We start from the raw sequence: 17,030 nt of genomic DNA on the forward strand, positions 1-17,030 counted from the left end.
GATGTTTGGAAACTTGGGGAAATAAATAGTGATGCATTGAGGAGTGTACATATTACAGAGAAGGAGGTGCTGGATACATTAAAGTGTATCAAGGTAGATAAATCCCCCAGACTTGATGAAGCGTATCCTAGGATGTTGTCTACGGGTCCCCCCAGCACAGAAATTTGATTCATTGACAGCCACAGGCACCTGAAATTGGAGGGCAGCGAATGTTGTGCCTTTGTTAAAGAAGGGCTGCAGGGAAAAGCCTGGTCAGTGAACCTCACATCTTTAGTGGGTAAGTTGTTTGAAGGTGTTCTGAGAAACAGGATCTACAGGCATTTAGAGATGCAATGACTGATTAGGGACAGTCAGTATGGCTTTGTGAATGGTAAATTGTGTCTCACAAATTTGATTGAATGTATTAAAGGGGTAACAAAGAAAGTAGATGAATTCTAGAAGTTGTCCACGTGGACTTTGACAAGGTACCGCATGATAAGTTGGCTTGATGACAGAAGAAAGAGGATGGTTGTAGAAGGTTGGTTTTTCAAATTGGAGGCCTGTGACCAGCGGCATGCCTCAGGGATCAGTGCTGGATCCACTGTTTTTTGTTATTTATATTAATGATTTAGTTGAGAATTTGGGAGGCGTGGTTGGTAAGTTTGCAGATGACACCAAGTTTGGTGGCATAGTTGACAGTGAAGAACATAGAACATAGAACACTACAGCACAAACAGGCCCTTCGGCCCACAAGTTGCGCTGATCACATCCATACCTACCAAGCCATAGAACTATCTGTAACTCCCAATCCCATTAGATCCCATATACTCATCCAGAAGTCTTTTAAAAGACCCTAGTGAGTTCACCTCTACCACCACCAACGGCAGCCAATTCCACTCACTCACCACTCTCTGAGTGAAAAACTTACCCCTAACATCTCCTCTGTACTTGCTTCCCAGCACCTTAAACCTGTGTCCTCTCATAGCGACCATTTCAGCCCTGGGAAATAGCCTCTGAGAATCCACCCTATCTATTCCTCCCAGCATCTTATAAACCTCTATCAGGTCACCTCTCAACCTTCGTCTCTCCAGGGAGAAGAGACCTAGCTCCCTCAAACTATCTTCATAAGGCATGCCTCTCAATCCAGGCAACATCCTTGTAAATCTCCTCTGTACCCTTTCAATAGCTTCTACATCCTTCCTGTAGTGCGGCGACCAGAACTGTGCACAGTACTCCAAGTGGGGTCTGACAAGGGTCTTGTAAAGTTGCAGCATTACCTCCCAACTCCTAAACTCAATCCCTCGATTAATGAAGGCCAGTACAAGTAAGAAGGTTATCCAGGATTTCTACAGGATCTTGATCAATTGGGCTAATGGGCTAAAGAATGGCAGATAGAGTTTAATTTAGAATAATGCGAGGTGATGCATTTTGGTAGACTAGATCAGGACAGGATCAACTCAGTTAATGGTAGGGCATTGGGGAAAGTTACAGTACAAAGGGATCTAGGACTACAGTTTTGTAGCTCCTTGAAAATGGAGCCATAGGTGGATAAGATGGTGAAGGAAGCATTTGGCATATTTAGTTTCATTGGTCAGAACATTGAATACAGGAGTTGGGACTTCTTGTTGAAGTTGTACAAGACATTGTTAAGGCCACACTTGGAGTACTGTGTGCAATTCTGGTCACATTATTATAGAAAGGATAAAATTAAATGAGAAAGAGTGCAGAAAAGATTTAGGATGCCATCGAGACTTGATGGTTTGAGTTATAAGAAGAGGGTGGATAGATTGGACTTTTTTCCCTGGACATAGGAGCTTAGGGGCGATCTTATAGAGGTCTATAAAATAATGAGGGACAGAGATAAGAAGTCAACATCTATTCCAAAAATATGGGGAGTCTAAAACTAGAGGGCATAGATTTAAGGCGAGAGGGGAGAGATGCAAAAGAGTCCAGAGGGTTAATTTTTCTACACAGGGAGTCGTGTGTGTCTGGAACGAGCTGCCATGGCAACAGTGGAGGCGGGTACAATTGTGTCTTTTAAAAAGCATTTAGATAGTTACGTCGGTAAGATGGGTATAGGGAGATATGGGCCAAATGCAGACAACTAGGACTAGCTTAATGGTAAAATCTGGATGGCATGGAAAAAATGGGCCAAAGGGCCTGTTTCCATACTGTATATCTATATGACTCTGTGAGTCCATGCACATTCTCTTTCCATATCGCTTGACATCTTTAGAGTCTAGAAATCACTTCCTTTCTTGAATACTGGCGTTCACAACTTATGTGGTACGGAATTCCACAGGTTCACCACCCTCTGAGTGAAGATATTTATCCTCATCTCAATCCTAAATTGTCTACCCCATATCCTGAGACTGTGATCCCTTGTTCTGCCCCCCAACCAGGGGAAATACCAGTCTTGTATTCCGTCTGACCAGCCATCCCAGAATTTTATATGTTCCAATGAGTTCCCCTCTCATACTTCTCAGTCAGGCCAGGATTTTAGAGTCATGTTCACAATCCCATAGTGTCATGATCCCTATTATGCATAACAGGACCTTTTAAAAGATAGGTTCAAAAGGTCCTCTTTTTATTTTATTTATTTAACAGTCACAAGTAGTCTTGTGTTAACACTGCAATCAAGCTATTGTGAAAATCTCTTAGTTGCCACACTCTGGCACCTGCTTGGGTATATTGAGGGAGAGCCTAACATGGCCAATTCACCTAACCTGCACATCTCGTTTAAGTCACAGGTAGATAGATTTTTGATCAGTAAGGGAATTAAGGGTTATGAGGAGAAAGCGGAAAAGTGGAACTGAACCATTATTAGATCAGCCATGATCTTACTGAATGGCGGGGCAGGCTTGAGGGACTAGATGGCCTACTCCTGCTCCTATTTCTTATGTTCTTATCTTTGGACTGTGGGAGGAAACAGGAGCACCTGGAGGAAAATGTGGTGTGAATGTGCAGACACCGCACAGTCGCTCAAACCAGAGGCGAACTCAGGTCCCTGGCACTGTGAGGCAGCAGTGCCAACCACTGTGCCACCTGCAGCCTTTATGCCCACAATATCAAGCTCTTCCCTTTCACCCACCCTTTCAGGCCATTCATACTCGTTATCCAAGCTCTGCCCCTTTACCCACCCATATGACCCCTCATACCTTATATCTCATGCAATGGGGCTTCCATGGCCATTGATCCCACTGCAAACTTTCTAGGATCAGCAAGTGCCATAATGCATAGTGGAATGTGGAAGAAAAAGCTTTGAAAAAAAGCAACCCATTAATAATGTTCTCCTATGTTTGAAAGAAACGTATGGACTGCATTTGGACAACAAGTGTCATCATATTTTAATAGTTGTCTGGTCTCTCGAGCAATCCTCCTTATGTATGTTTGGTTGGGAGGTCACAGCATGGCGGCACAGGACCTGGGTTTGATGCCTGGCTTTGGTCACTCTCTGTGTGGAATGTGCACATTTTCCCTGTCTCCATGGGTTTACTCTGGGTGCTCTTGTTTCCTCCCACACTCTAAAGATGTGCAGGTTAGGTGGATTGGTCATGTTAAATTCTCCCTCGGTGTACTTGAACAAATGCCAGCATGTGGCGACTCGGGGATTTTCACAGTAACTTCATTGCAGTGTGAATGTCAGCCTACTTGTGACTAATAAATAAACCTTACTTTAAAGTTGAACTCCAATCTGTAATAGCGAAAAGTCTCTCATTTCTGGGCAGTTCGAGTTGTACGTCCTTTTTTTTATTTTGAGGTTAAAAGGTAGGGCTGACCTGCACTGTGTTGTTTGTTAATGCGTTCTGCTGGTACTCTTAGTGTGTATCAAGAGATTGTGGGTGAGCTTTTATATTAAGAGAAACATTTGTGAAACCATGGAATACTGTTGCTATAAAAATCTGGTCAGACACCAGTTGATGGGAAATACAATGAGCTTCACCTTGCAATCAATTTTTACTCTGCCCTTGAAACGTCATTACAAGAAAATTATGCCCCACTTAAGCAGGGTATTGCGTAAAGCTGCTTTCTGAAACTCATTTGTCCTATCCTAAAGTGTATTTTTGGAGAGATGTTACTAACAAAGACGACTAAATCAGACTGGAAGGCTCCCCAGCCAGTCTCTTTAGAGGGTGACAAATCTCTGTTTTGTGCCAGAACTGCAGGCTAAGCAATCAACAAAGTGAGTGCTTACACTGACTCAGCTGTAGTTTCCCAACCAGTCCTTATAAATATTATATTTTGTTCCTATGGTTACCGAGTGATCATTGGGAAAAGGATGCGGGCAGAATATTTAAAAATAAAGCTGCAGCTTGACGTACTTTCAAAATTATCTAATTGTTAATGTGCCATAAAGCAGTGCAAGCACGGACTTTCAGTTCCTGAGGCTTGAACGGTGAGGTAAAGGTAAAGGGATTTATTTGTCAACCTCTATGAATTCTGCTCATAAAGACAAAAGTGTCAGTGACTTTCCAGTTCTTTCTGACTGCACCATCAGTAGACAAAGCTTCACCACATGGGAGTCAGTCATAGAGAATCACATTACTGGGGATAAAGTAAAACTGAATCATTCACTCTGAGCTATGTGAGAGGCAGGAGGTTCATGTTGAGGTCTTGATATAGACTTGGGCATAGCGTCACAATATTGAATTTGCTGACAACAGCAAAGAAAGCTATCAAAGTTCTTAGGAAGACATAGGTTGACACAGTGTGCAAATAGATGACAGATATAATTTATTGTAGAAGGAGGAATGGAAACATGCACATTCAATACAACACACGTGCGTGTATACAAACAGAACAATCCTGATTGAAATGCATAATTTCCCAAAAGTGTACGTCTAGATAGTGAAAACCATAAAAATTTAATTCCATTTTGACTTTCATGATATAGAAATAAACACAAACAAAAATGACTCTTGAATAAGGCATTGACTCCGATATAGTTGAATACCAAGTGCAGCTTCAGACCCCCTGCATTAAAACAATGTCATCAGAATGGTTCAAGAAATAGGACACTACAGTTATGTGGAGAGATTGAATATACTGGGATTATTTCTTTCAGAGTAGATTAATAGTAGAGTTAGCTAAAGTCTTTAAAATTAAGTAGGGTTTTGACAGAATGAATACAAGAGTAGGGGCATAGATAAGGTCAGCATCTTTTCCCAAAGGTAGGGGAGTCTAAAACTAGAGGGTATCGGTTTAAGAGAGAGGAAAAATACAAAAGGGTCCAGAGGGACATTTTTTTCACACAGAGGGTGGTGAGTGTCTGGAATCAGCTGCCAGAGGCAGTAATAGAGGCAGGTACAATTTTGTCTTTTAAAAAGCATTTAGACAGTAACATGGGTAAAATGGGTATAGAGGGATACTGCAGGCAATTGGGACTAGCTTAGTGTTAAAACTGGACAACATGAACAAGTTGGGCCAAAGCGTCTGTTTCCATGCTGCAAACCTCTATGAGTCAATGACTACATCTTCTGGATGTGGAATCTGTGATGAGTCTGCAAAGGGATACAGACAAGTTAACTGAGTTGAGGAAAAAATTGATAGTTGTGGTTATAATGTATAAAAATGTGAAGCTGTCCATTTTGGTGGAAAGAATCAAAATGCAGAAAATTATTTAGATAGACTGACATCTCAGCACACTGCAATGCCAAGGGTTCTCAACATCTTTGTGCACTAATCACAAAATGTTAGCATTCAGAGGCAGCAAATACAGTGAAACCCCCATCTTACATGCCCCGATTTAGCGTGAATTCAGATGTAACGCGATGAATCATTGGACCCTTTTCTTTTGCTCTGTAGAGAATTGCTGGGAAAAGGGTCTGGGGCTAGTTTTTCATCACGATGGAAGATGATGATGAGCCAGATTTTTACGGCTTCACAGAGGAAGATGTGCGTGAGGCAGAGAAGCTGTCTGAATGCAGCGAGGAAGAGTTACACCAGTGTCACACTGCCGATGACAAATGCCCAACATATGAGCATCTGACAGACAGCAAGATCATTCGTAACTTAACTATAGCACTGGCGGAGGCACGTGTACTGGTTCTCAAGCCACAAGAAGATGATAATGAAGATCCTCCACCCCCAAAAGTGTCTGAAGCCATTGAACACCTCGAGGCTAGCTTCTGTTGGCTGGAGACCCCGGAGGCGGACCACATAAAAATCCTCCAAGTCAGAAGCATTCTAGATTTTGCTCGCAGCCAGCGAAATGCTATGTTCAAGCAAGGAATACTCGATCACTTTTTTAAGGAATAAACTTGTTTATTAAAAAGCTTTACTGAAAAATTAATTGGTGATTTATTCACAGAGTTCTTTACAAGGTCATTTACTTGCCAGATGGTATACGTGCAAAAAACGGTTTAAATAGGGCAATAATGGGGGTATTTTAGGTTGTTAGGACAGCATTAGTCAGTTTGAACGCTGATTTTCTTGAACCCCGATGTAGTGCGATCCCGCTTTTCTCACGATAACATTTTATGGTCCCCAACCATCGTGTTATAATGGGGTCACACTTTAATTAGAAGGTAAATGAGATATGGTCTTTATTACAAAGGGAATGGAGTAGAAATGTGGGGAAGCCCAGGCCATGGAGTTTGGAGATGAGCTTTGTAGAAATAATGGTGTTGAGGCTGAGTCTATAAATAGGAGTGTGACACAGGTGCCTTTATTATCTAGATGTTCAAAGGTTGAGCGCAGAGCCAGGGGGATGGCATCTGCTGTTGCGGTGACAGATGAACTGTAGTGGATCCAGGCAATCTGGGAGGCTGGAATTGATTTGTGCCACGGAGTACTTCATCACGATGGATGTCAGAGCCACCAGATGATAGTCACTGCCAGCTTGGCAGTGCCAGCCTGACTCCTGGCACTGCTGAAGGGGCAAAGTGACAATGCCCACCAGGCACCAGGAAATGCCAAGGGGATGGAGCCAAAAGGGCAGAGCATTTGGGGGGAGGAGATTGGTGGGGGTCGTGGGTCACGCTCCCATTCTGCACTCGGACTCGGTAACAGAGGGAGGAGGCCAGCGATTGGGCCTGAACATCAGGGTCGGATGGGAGCGGGGTAGGGGGCTTGGTTGGCCTGCTTGTTGGGGGGGGGGTTTCAGAGCTGCGGGAAAGGAGGATTTTGAGTCTGTGGGGAGGAGGGGAGGGGAGAATCAGGTGATTGGGACAGCCAGAGGGGAGGGGTTGAGTCTGGCCTGGGCACATCAGGAAGGGCAGTGATTGTGTGGTGGGGGCGGGTTGCTTGGCCAGCAATGGGGGGCTTGCAGGGCTGGTCAGCGATTGAGCTGATCAGTGATTGGAAGATCGACAGCATGGGGCTACTGCACATGCACCAATCTTGGCACTGACATATCGGTGCATGCGCCATGACCCACTTACTGCTATGCTGCCAGCTTCTCCAGCAGGAATAGGCCCTGCTTTTTAATGAGATTCATGCTCATGCATTCTGCGGTGTACAGTGTGTGGCAGATTCATTTTTAAGCTCCTGCTGAAAAAATCAGCAGGATTTACTTCAGATGTTATGCAAATTTGGCACTCAGAATCTTCTTAGGCGAATCCAAGCCATTATACTTCTCCCAGGTACAGAATGTCCCAGTAACATCATCTCAGGTACTAAAGCACATGAGGAATGATGCAGTAATGGGTAGGGCCATGGACATGGTGTTTGGACATCACTGGACAAACAAGTGAAGAATCCTGAATTCAAACCTTAGTAATGAGGGAATTTGAATTAACTGTCCATGATGGAGGATCAGGGTTATCATCCTTCCGTGCTTACAAAGTCGAATCCTGGATTAACTGCATGAAGGTCATCCAAGCTTGGTTGGGACCTGACACACAAATACAAGAAAAAGTAAGACAATTCCAGTCATGGGCTAGAATACAGAATGCTCCACCTCTACAACCACTTCACCCGTGGGAATAGCCAAAACAACCTTGGCAGACAATTCATATCAAGTTTGTGGGACCCATTGAAGGCGACATGTCTCATATCCTAGTGGACGTGCATTCCAAGTGGTCTTAAGTCAGGATGCTGAAATCTGCCATGACGGAAAGAACCATAAAGGAGTTAGATGGGTTGTTTGCAGGATTTGGATGGCCCGAACAACTGGTCAGTGATTATGGGGCACAATTCACATTCTAGGAATTTGTGGATTACCCCAAGACCAATGGATTGTCCCATATCAGCCAACCATTTTGTGGAGAGGGTGGTACAGTCACTGAAACATGCCAGTAAAGCTTACAAAGATGTATACAAGGGGTGGCACAGTGGTTAACACTGCTGCCTCACAGCGTCAGAGAACCAGGTTCGATTTCAGTGTTGGGTGACTACCTATGTGGAGTTTGCACATTCTTCCTGTGGCTGCGTGGGTTTCCTCTGGGTGCTCCGGTTTGCTCCCACTCTCCAAAGATGTTGATTGGCTGTGCTAAGTTGACCCGAGTGTGACAGACAAGATAAATTTGTGGGTTTGTGAGAATTGGGCCTGGGTGGGATTGTGGTCGGTACAGACTCGATGGACCAAATGGCCTCCTTCTGTTGAGGAGGGAGTTATCCCCAGTATCCTGGGCACTATTTATCCGTCAAACGACGTAACAAAATTAGATTATCTGGTCATTGTCACAATGCTGCTTTTGGGAGTTTGCTGCGTGCAGGTTGACTTCTGTGTTTCCTACATTAAAACAGCGTTTACACTCTGAAAGTAGATCATTTGTTCTAAAGTGCTTTGGAATGTGGTGGCATTCTGTTATTGGTGTTAATGCAGAGGAAGAGTGGACTGTGGAGCATTTTAATGCTCTTCAAATTAAATTTCACATTACCAATTCCATTAAGTTGTGTGACGCACTAATGGAAGTTGACCTTCCTGGTAAAAGGTGCTAAACAGTGCAAATGCTGAATGTATTGTACAGACTGACTATAATTATCTCCTACTTTTTTATGCTTTTTAGCTTTGACAGAGGGTTATCTGGACATGTAATGCCAGTTCTTTCCTCTCCTTCCAGATGCTGCCAGACCTGCTGAGATTTTCCAGCATTTTCTCTTTTGTACAGACTGTGACAGTCAACTAGCTCAGAGATTGAGGCAACACTGCTATATCGTTGACTATTGTTCACCATCACAACCCTACGTCCCTGCCTTGGAGCACAGGATGTACAAATATTCATAGCATAGTCCGTGAACATAAATATGAGAGCTGTGTGACTACCCCCTTCAATAACAACAGCTCATGAAATTAAATCGTAATGTATTTAAGGAGAATATTAAAACATGTTTGAAATGATTGCCTTTTAAAATTACTGGTGATGGAGGAAGCTTTAAGATGGCTGTAATCGGGGGACAGGGATAAATGTGATTTATATGGCATGGGCTTAAAGTAATTGGCTGAAGAATTCGAAGGTGGATGTGGAGAATTATTTTCAATTAGTTGGTGATGGAAGTCTGGAATTCACTGCCTGAAACAATGATGGAGATAGAAAACCGTAATTGCGTTTACAAAATAATTGAGATGCCAAAACCTACAAGAAATGGAAAGTGGGATTAAGGCTGATAGCTTTTGTTGCGGCTAGCTGAGACATGATGGGGCAAATATCCTCCTTCTACGCTTCGAATTTTCTGTTTCTATATTTCTAGGTCTTTCTTTCTTGGCCCTCCAACACTGCACAGATAACGCATACTCCATTTCATTTCAAGTTGCAGCCTGCAGCTATCCCCTCAATAAGTCTCACATTATGGTGAATATTGTTGAATATGCTCAGAACAAATATTGTTATTTCCGAACGGAAATTGCAAGAAATATGTTAGTTCAATAAAAAAGGAATCAACTCACATTTGGTCTCAAAATAGAAACCTGCATGATTCTCTGCTTTGATCCATCTCATCCATCTTGATAATTGATACTTATTGTGCGCCTTTCATGCTACGCTATTAGCTTACACTTAAAGGGCCCAATGAAGCCCAGTTGTGCAAAACTCATGATATTAGGCTGTGTGATTTCCTTCAGGAGAGATTCTGATGTCAGCAGTTTCAGTCGGTAACAGGAGGCTGGACTAATAACAAGGGCAAATCTTGTCTTCATGGAGGTTGTGGTTTAAATCAGACTCCATGGCAAATTTCAAGACTGGTGGCCAACCTCCAATCCCAGCATCCAACTTGACAACATAACAGGACCCATTCTTAATCTGCAGACCATGAATATTTAGCTACCTTCTAATTGCAAGGGTATTACTTGTACAATTGAGATTTCTTTTTATGAATTAGCATTTTTGCATGGGTGCATCTGATAACCAACATAAATGTTTAGAGTACAGAAAGAGGCCATTTGGCCCATCCTGGCCATCTGTGACTAGTGGTGTTCCGCAGGGATCAGTGCTGGGACCTCTGCTGTTTATAATACATATAAATGACTGGAAAGAAAACATAACTGGTTTGATTAGTAAGTTTATGAATGACACTAAGATTGCTGGAGTTGCGAATACTGATGAAGATTGTCAGAGAATACAGCAGGATATAAATAGGCTGGAAAATTGGGTAGAGAGATGGCAGATGGAATTTAATCCAGACAAATGCGAGGTGATGCATTTTGGTAGATTGAATTCCAGTGGGAGCAATAAAAAAAATGGCAGAACCATCAGGAGCATAGACACTGAGAGAGATCTGGGTGTGCAGGTCCACAGATCCTTAAAAGTGGTAGCACAGGTGGAAAAGGTGGTGAAGAAAGCAAATGGCATGTTGCCTTCATTAGACAGAGCACCGGGTATAAAGGTTGGCAAATTATGTTACAGTTATATAAAACGTTAGTTCGGCCACATTTTAGAATGCTGTGTTCCATTCTGGTCACCACACTACTAAAAGGACGTGGTGGTTTTGTTGGAAGTACAGAAAAGGTTTACCAGGATGTTGCCTGGTTTGGGGGATATTAGCTATGAGGGGAGATTGAATAAATGGGGATTGTTCACCCTGGAAAGACAGAGGATAAGGGGGTGGCCTGATAGAAGTTTATAAAATTGTGAAAGGTACAGATAGGATGAACAGTTGGAAGCTTTTTCCCAGAGCAGAAATGATAATTACAAGGGGGCATAAGTTCAAGATAAGGTGGGGGTGGGGGGGTGGGGAGAGGTGTTCAGTGGAGATGTGCAGGGATGTTTTTTTAGTAAGAAGTCTCACAACATCAGGTTAAAGTCCAACAGGTTTATTTGGTAGCACAAGCTTTCAGAGTCTTGCTCCTTCTTCAGGTGAGTGAGGAGTTGTGTTCATAAATGGGGTATATACAGACACAAACTCAATTTACAAGGTAATGTTTGGAATGTGAGTCTTTACAGGTAATCCAAAATGAATGGAGAAAGGGCCAAGCACAGGTTAAAGAGATGTGTATTGTCTCCAGCCAGACGGTTAGTGAGATTTTGCAAGGCCAGGCAAGTCGGGGAGGTTACAGATAGTGTGACATGAGCCCAAGATCCCGGTTGAGGCCGATTTCATGTGTGTAGAACTTGGCTGTTAGGTTCTGCTTAGCGATTCTGCATTGTTGTGTCATGGAGGCTGTCTTGGAGAACGCTTACCTGAAGATCAGAGGCTGAATGCCCGTGACTGCTTTGAGTTTGTGTCCATATATGCCCTGTTTGTGAACACAACTACTCACTCACCTGAAGAAGGAGTGAGACCCCAAAGCTTGTGCTACCAAATAAGCCTGTTGGACTTTAACCTGGTGTTGTGAGGCTTCTTACTGTCCTTACCCCAGTCCAATGCTGGCATCTCCACATGATACTTTTTTACACAGAGAGTGGAATGCACTGCCGAGTGAGATGATTGAGCCAGATATGTTAGTGACATTTAAGACTATCTGGATAGGCACATGAACAGGCAAAGTATTGAGGGATGCAGGCAGTTAGTCGAGGTAGGACAATGTGATCGGCACAGGCTTGGTGGGCCGAAGGGCCTATCCTGTGCTGTACTGTTCTTTGTTCTTTGTATCCATGCCAGTCAACGAATATCTGACTATACTAATCATGTTTTCCAAGTGATTGGTCTATAGCCCCAGAGGTTGTAGCAGCACAAATGAACATCCAAATACACCTTAAAAGTTATGAGGATTTTTAATGCAACCATCCTTTCAGGCAGTGAGTTATAGATGTATGCCACTCTCTGGGTGACAAGGTTTCTCCTCATGTTCCTTCCAGCCTTCTATTTGCTCTCTGAGTATTGATCTATCTACTAATGGAAAAATGCCTTCCTATCTACCCTATCTATGCCCCTTGTAATTAGTCTTTAATGACCCTTGATAAAATCATACCCAACAATAGAAAACCAATGTTCAGGAAATGGATATTCTCAATATTTAGTTTCATTTATTTAATAGTGTCACAAGCAGGGTTACATCAACACTGCAACAAAGTTATTGTGAAAACCCCTTGTCGCCAGAGTCCAGCACTTTTTTGGGTACACTGAAGGAGAATGGCCAGTGCACCAAACCAGCATGCCTTTCAGAACATGGGAGGAAACTCGAGCACCTGGAGGAAACCTACACAGATACGGGGAGAACATGTAGACTCTGCACAGTCAGTGACCCAAGGCAGGAATCAAACTCAGGTCCCTGGTGTCGTGAGGCAGCAGCACTAACCATTGCCACCCTATGTATTATAATATAAGGACTTAATATAAGGATTTAAAAAATTTACAAATCCAAAGCAAAAGGCCTGAATATTGTACACATTTTCTTTGTTGCATTTGCTTCCTGTTAGTTTTGCCTTTCACAATTTCCTCATCGCTCTTCATTGATAATGCCCTAATCTTGCTATAAAACAAAATATTCTCCAAATTTCCCTGAACAATACCTCAGGTAACTGTACAGTTTTAAGAACAAAGAACAAAGAAAATTACAGCACAGAAACAAGCTCCAAACCTGCACCAACCATCCTGCCCGACTGAACTAAAGCCCTCTACTCTTCCAGGGACCATATCCGTCTATTCCCAACCTATTCATGTATCAAAGGCATGAAATCAATTTTGCATCGATTGCATGCCTTTACCTGTCACACTTCATACCTCTCACACATACTGACTCAAATTCAGACTTGTACCCAATTATCCCAATTTCATATATATTGAAGAGCAACAAACCTATTATTGGTGCATTCACTAAATTATAGGTGGCTCTGATTTTCAAATGAAATCTTTCAGTTGAGGAAGCAACACCGCAACATTACAACGACTGGTGTCTTGTGAATCAAATTGACAGTTGAATCAATGATTATTTTTTCTAAGAGTGGTGTACGTTGCACTGTTATCTCTCTGGAGGGTGCTTTCAAAACATTGGTCCTGAAAATAATTTTTGTATTTGTAAATGCTGTATTGATCAGAAAAATAAAACTCTGTGCTTCTTTGATTCTAACTTCTGAGGCAGGCATACATTAAATGTGGTATTGTACCTGATTGATTTTTTTTGTGGGTGATATGCTCATAAATAATGGGGTTAGCATTTCTAAAGAAAGTATATTTATCACCATAATTGCCTTTTTATTGGAGACATACAAAAGACCTATTTCTCCTTTAAAAACCATTGTCAATAGTTCTCCTTTACGCACTACCAGATGTATTCATGCCATGCCTGCACAAGGCCGGAGGCAGTTAATTGAATATTTTAGCTGTATTACCCTAGAATGGGTTATGTCAATGTACTGACACAGCCAATCTCATTTAATTACAGGAATGATGATTGGAATATTTCCCTGAATTGTTTTTTGTTAATGCGGTGTGCGATTCCCTATTTGTCATTATCGAAAATATCGTTCTTAATAGTCCTCTTATATTCAGTATGAAACAGCACGCTCAGCAATTTGGATATTCTTGTTGCATCCAACAAAATTTATTGTTGTTAATCAACAGCTCCGCAATCAGTCTTACTGTGTGAGGATCGCTTTCTGTGCTGTGAGAATTACTGCCTATATTTTTTTTCTAACTCCTATCCTCTGCTGCCATTGGGAGTTCAGCCAGCATTAAATCAAACAGGTTTGAATCTTGCACAGAAACAGGATTCTGATTCTAGAGGATACACCGTTTTAATAAAGCACTTTCCTACGTCGGGCATGGTTGCAGTTTTGTCCACTGTGGGTATGCCTCCTCCAGCTGTGTTTATGGAGTGTTAGGGCTGAATTTTATTCTCTTCTTCTCGACCAATCCATACTCTCCCTTTGTAAAGTAACCCATACTCTCACTTCGGACAGTAAGGAAACTGGCCAATCAGAGGGACAGAGGTAGCATCCACCAGGATCAAAAACATCATCCCTGTGAAAGGGCCAGTGAATTCAACGTAAACCCATGCCCAAGGGCAGCTGGGCCTTTCCCAGGGGTGTATGTTGCTGCAGATGGAAGCGTCTGCTGCACTGACAATGTTGGAAAGAGTTGATCACACCCTCTATCTCCTTGTCAATTTCTGGCCACCAAATGTAGCTCTTGGTGAAACATCTTTGTCTTGCTTTGCCCAGGATGTGCACTCATGAAGCAGTGGTTGTTGCCTGGCGGGTGGTAGGGGGAGGTAGGTGATACTATCACTCCGGTCTTCACCTATCAAGATAGGTTTAAAATGTGGCTAACGTAACTGCCTCAACCACCCCACTTGTCAGTGCATCCCAGGCACCCACCAACTGTGTAAAAAACTTCCCCACACACATCTCTACTGAATCCTTCCCCCCGTTATTTTGAAATTGTGCCTCCTTGTAATTGTCATTTCTGCCCTGGGGAAAGCTGTTCACCCTGTCTATACTTCTCATAATTTTATAAACTTCTATCAAGTTGCCCTGAGGTCGTTACTAAGACATCGTCCGGAAATTGTCCAACCACTCTGGGGATCTTTTGCGGGCAAATTTCCTGGTGAAAGTTAGCACAAGCAGGGGAGATACAGAATGGTAGTCTCCCATATTGGAATAAGTCTTCAATAAATTACCTTGAGTCTTCGTCTAGCTCAAGCTGTTGGTATGCATGACTTAAGTCCAATTTTATGTACTTGAGGCTTCCTGCTAGTTTAGTGTAAAGGTCTTCTATCGCAGGGATAGGATATTTATTTGAGCAGCTCTGTTTACAGACAGTGTGTAATCACCGGTAATCTTTACTGTTCAGATTGGTTTTAGCACTGGGATTATTGGCACAGCCCACTTTGAGAAATATACTGGTTTGATTATTACAGATTCTCCAATCTCTTCAATTCCACCTGAATTGCTTGATGTAGTGCATAAGGAACAGGCCAGGTTCAAAAAAATGTTGGCATTTCCCCAGGATTTGTGTAAATTTTTGCCTTTACTCCCTCTATGCACCCAGTTCTCTTTAAAAACCTTTTGAGACGTACACGAGAGTTCTTGCAAAAACTTATCTGTGATGTTGAATGTTTCCAGGCTATCCAGCTTAATTTATTTCAACCCAGCCGCATCCCAGATGGAGGAGGAGAAAGTGGGTTCCCGGACACGCGTCCTTTGTTTGAACAGAGGGGAGTACGGTAGGATGAGAGAAGAATTGGCGAATGTGGACTGGGGGAGCGCGTTGGAAGGTAGGTCTGCTGAGGAGCAGTGGAGGATCTTTAAGGAGATCTTCCTTGGTACTCAGCTGAAATTTATTCCGATGGTCAAAAAGGACAGTAGGAGGAGAGGTAATAAACCGTGGATAACGAAGGAGGTGAAGGAGAGTGTTAAATTAAAAGCGGAGGTGTTTAGAGTAGCTAAGAGTAGTGGGCGAGAAGAGGATTGGGAGAGGTTTAAATGTCAACAAAGATTGACAAAGAAGTTGATAAAGAAGGGTAGGAGAAACTATGAAGCTGGGCTAGCGCTTAATATAAAAAAGGATAGCAAGAGTTTTTATAAATATATAAAAAGGAAGAGGCTGGCTAGGGTGAACGTTGGTCCCTTAGGGATGAGAAGGGGGACTTAGTGGTAGGGGATGGGGAAATGGCTGAGGTCTTGAATAACTTTTTTGTTTCTGTCTTCACGGAGGAGGACGTGAATAATTTGCCGGATGTTAGAGATGGAAAGGTGGTAGGACTGGAGGGTCTCAATGACATTACTGTTACTAGAGAGGCGGTGCTCGACAGACTGGAGGGGCTGATTGTGGACAAGTCCCCAGGGCCGGATGGAATGCATCCGAGGGTCCTGAAAGAAATGGCGGAGGTGATAGTGGATGCCTTGGTGGTTATTTTCCAGACGTCGCTGGATTCCGGGGAAGTGCCGGAAGATTGGAAAACGGCTAATGTTACGCCGTTGTTTAAGAAGGGTGCCAGGCAAAAGGCGGGGAATTATAGGCCTGTTAGTTTAACGTCTGTTGTAGGTAAAATGTTAGAATCCGTCATCAAGGAGGAAATAGCGAGGCATCTTGAGGGGAACTGCTTGATAGAGCAGACGCAGCACGGTTTCGTTAAAGGGAAGTCGTGTCTGACAAATTTACTGGAGTTCTGCGAGGATGTGTCTAGGGCGGTGGATAGAGGAGAGCCGGTGGACGTGGTCTTTCTTGATTTTCAGAAGGCATTTGACAAGGTACCTCACAAGAGGTTATTGCAGAAGGTCAGGGGGCATGGTGTTGGGGGTAGGGTGTTAGCGTGGATAGAGGACTGGTTGTCAAATAGGAGGCAGAGAGTGGGGGTCAATGGGTGCTATTCGGATTGGCGGATGGTGACTAGTGGAGTGCCCCAGGGGTAGGTGCTGGGGCCTCAGCTATTTACCATTTATATAGATGATCTGGAGGAGGGAACCGAGTGTATGGTGTCGAAATTTGCTGATGACACCAAAATTGGTGGAAAGGCAAATTGTGCGGAGGGTGGTGAGAGTCTACAGAAGGATCTAGATAGGCTGGGCGAATGGGCCAGGAAATGGCAAATGGAATTTAATGTTGGCAAGTGCGAGGTGGTCCACTTTGGTAGGAATAATGGTAGGAAGGATTATTACTTACGTGGAGAAAAACTGCAGCAGGCGACGGTGCAGAGGGACCTCGGGGTCCTTGTGCATGAGTCGCAAAAACCCAGCTTGCAGGTGCAGCAGGTGGTCAGGAAGGTGAATGGGATGCTGGCCTTCATCGCG

The sequence above is a fragment of the Carcharhinus amblyrhynchos genome, chromosome 1, assembly GCF_965287045.1.
Source record: "Carcharhinus amblyrhynchos chromosome 1, sCarAmb.v2.hapA, whole genome shotgun sequence".
Taxonomy (NCBI): domain Eukaryota; kingdom Metazoa; phylum Chordata; class Chondrichthyes; order Carcharhiniformes; family Carcharhinidae; genus Carcharhinus; species Carcharhinus amblyrhynchos.